The sequence below is a fragment of the Solanum stenotomum genome, chromosome 1 (assembly GCF_019186545.1).
Source record: "Solanum stenotomum isolate F172 chromosome 1, ASM1918654v1, whole genome shotgun sequence".
In the NCBI taxonomy this organism is placed as follows: domain Eukaryota; kingdom Viridiplantae; phylum Streptophyta; class Magnoliopsida; order Solanales; family Solanaceae; genus Solanum; species Solanum stenotomum.
In genome coordinates, this window is record NC_064282.1 from 35,867,516 (window position 1) to 35,870,583 (window position 3,068).

Genomic DNA, 3,068 nt, shown 5'->3' on the forward strand with positions numbered 1-3,068 from the left:
ATTAAATTCTAATTTTGTGTTTTTTTCTTCATTGTTTTTAAAAAACCAAATATGATATCGATTAAGCAGGAGTTTGAAGACACTATATGTTTTATTTTTATGTCATATGTAAATGTATAAAATGTACAATGATGCATTATATATATATAGTAGGAGATTTGAATCGAGAAGTAATTTTGATTATTTTTCATAATAATATTGGATGTTTTTAATATGGATATTGTAAGTTATTTATTTTAGAAAATTAGGTCGCAATCGAAAATTAATTATCATAATTTTTTGTTGAAAAAATAGATTTTTTTAGCGAATGGTTGTTCGAGCCTTAGTCGCCACTAAAAATCACTCATAACCTTTAGTGGCAATATTTTGGGATTTTGTGGCGACTTTGTCGCCACTAAAAGTCAAGTTCTTTTGTAGTGAATCTTAGTTCGCAATGCTTAGGTGGAGGGATTAGTCCCATGTGGCTTGCCACGTCACTAAAAAATTGGGGTGGTAACTCTTGAGGGTATTTTTGGTCTCTTGGGATAACTGCGGGGGTATTTTTGATCCCAAAATGTAATGGAGGGTATAAGTGGTCTATTTCGCATAGTTCAGGAGCAATTTTGACCCTTTTCCGAAGAACAAATTACTTAACTACACTTCTTTATTTACCTTAATATTCATTTATCCCTACTTATTTCAAAATTTTCAAAAATCTCTTATTTCCCCCAATAAATAAATTATGTAAGATACATAAAGATTTTCCACCTTTTTTACAGCCAATACCCACGTTTCCCATTACAAATTTAATTCCTTTGCCATCACACACGTTCCCATTAACAATTAAACTCTTCCATTCCATCCCTAAAATCTCTCCACTTCTTAACAAATTTCAAATCAATTTGATTTTCAGTAAGAGTATCCTCAACTGTACCGATTTTTAAGTTTCTCCATTATTGTCTTCTCGTGCTTTTTACTGATACATATGGAACAGGGTCCATCTGATAGTGTTGGTGTTTCTCATACTAAGAATAAATCCAAGCGATTGCATGACCCATTAGCAATGAAGGACAAGATTGTTGTCAAACCAAAAAAAAAAAGTTGGAGAAACCCCCCCAAATAAAGGAAGAAAAGTGACATATGTTGTTTCCAGACCCACACTTCCTAAGGTATGTGTTTAAACAAACTTTTATATTTTTATGGTTTTGTTATGGTGTTGGTTGTGTTTGGACTGAAATTGTTAAAATTCAATTACAGTGAAGATACATTACTTATCAATTCAATGTTTTAATAGTATATTAGAACAATATCGATTTGTAATTGGTAAATTTAGTTTTACATTGATGCATGTGGTTTGTGAAATCGAATTAAGAGTCATTTAACAATGAAGACAGATTCACTAATTTTATCATTCATGTATCTTCAATCATGTTAATTTCAAATTCAGTAAAAGCATCATGTGTTGTACAATTTTGAAGGTGTATCAGTTCATGATTTTGTTTGTTGATGCATATGATGTATCTGATACATTCATATAATTCCTTAAAAATGAATGCATGATACATATATGTATTGAAATTCATGTACAATATACTGTTAGTGTCCTTTACAATTTGTTCCTGAAAATAATTCAAGTATTTGGTTGGTTGGGCTGATGTTAATTACTCATGTATCTTATGCATTTGACGACGTGTTTGATATGATGTCATTATAAAACTATAATGTATTTACTGAATTTACAAATTATCTTCAATGTATCATTCTCTCTTAATTACATCATTTGTTTGAGATTAGACAAGTACAATTATATATTTTGTTTTTCTGTATAAACAGGGCATGAATTATGTTATCGAAAAAATACCAGCACATCCATTGAGATTTGGAGCAACGTTCAATTTTGATTTTGTGAATGAAATCAAAAAGTCCATAAATGAAGAAGGCGTTGAAATGTTCAAGAATATAATTTTTGGACCATATTTGAACATTCCGAAATGTAATTTCCAGGGCCAGATTACTAAGTGCTTGATGTTGTTGGAGGTGCAATATGATAACAAAGATGTATTGCATATTCGACATGCTAACGAGACTGTATTGCAGTTTAATATAAAGGAATTTGCCATTGTAACTGGCCTTAAATGCAAAGGAAATGTGACCGATTTTTCATATCCGGAATCCACTCCGAGCCGGTTACTACAAAGGTATTTCCCTGATTCAACTGCAGGTATAACCAAGAGTCGCTTGATACAACGTTTTGTAATGGGTAATTGGGATACCACATAGGACGTCGTTCAGATGGCAATCTTATACTTCATCAATATTTTCATGTTATGCCATCTTAGTGAGACCTCCATAAAGATTGAAGAATTTCTAGTGGTTAAAGATGGTACGTATGAATTGTATCCTTGGGGAAAGATTGCATTCGACAAGCTAATTACATCACTCATGCAAGACTTCAACCAAAGCAAACAGATGTATCACTTATTTGGTATGCCTTATGCACTCTATGTATGGACTTACGAATGTGCATCTAGTATAAATCCAGAGATTGTTGTTAAAGTAGCAAATGGTATTCCCAGGATTTGTAATTGGACTGTTGTGGCTATAAAGCCAAAATATGAAAAGTTTATGTCCAGCATTTTCTCTGAGGTAACATTACTTTTAAATTTGCAATTAACTGTTTTTCAATAAGCTTTCTAATTTATTTTATTTGTAAATAACAATTTTTGTATGATACATAATATTGTATAACATTCAACCATTTTAAAATGCAGAATGCATGTTCAAACATTGTACCAACACAAGATGAAGTTGAGGCCCTTGATTTACCCGATATTCAAGACATACATACTCTTGAACCATCCACAACAGTTGTGCTGCCAAACAAAGTGCAAACAAGGGCTTCCACTTCAGGTTTTGAGGATTTCTCAACAAGCCCTCTTGGTCATTTATTGAGAAAATCATCACGTGTGTCTGGTACATCATCTCCACTATCACCCAAAAGGAGAAAGAAAATTGATACACTTAAAACAAAGGTGTCAAAACCTAAATTGTCAAAGCAGTTAAGGCCACCATTAAACTAGTCATTCTCA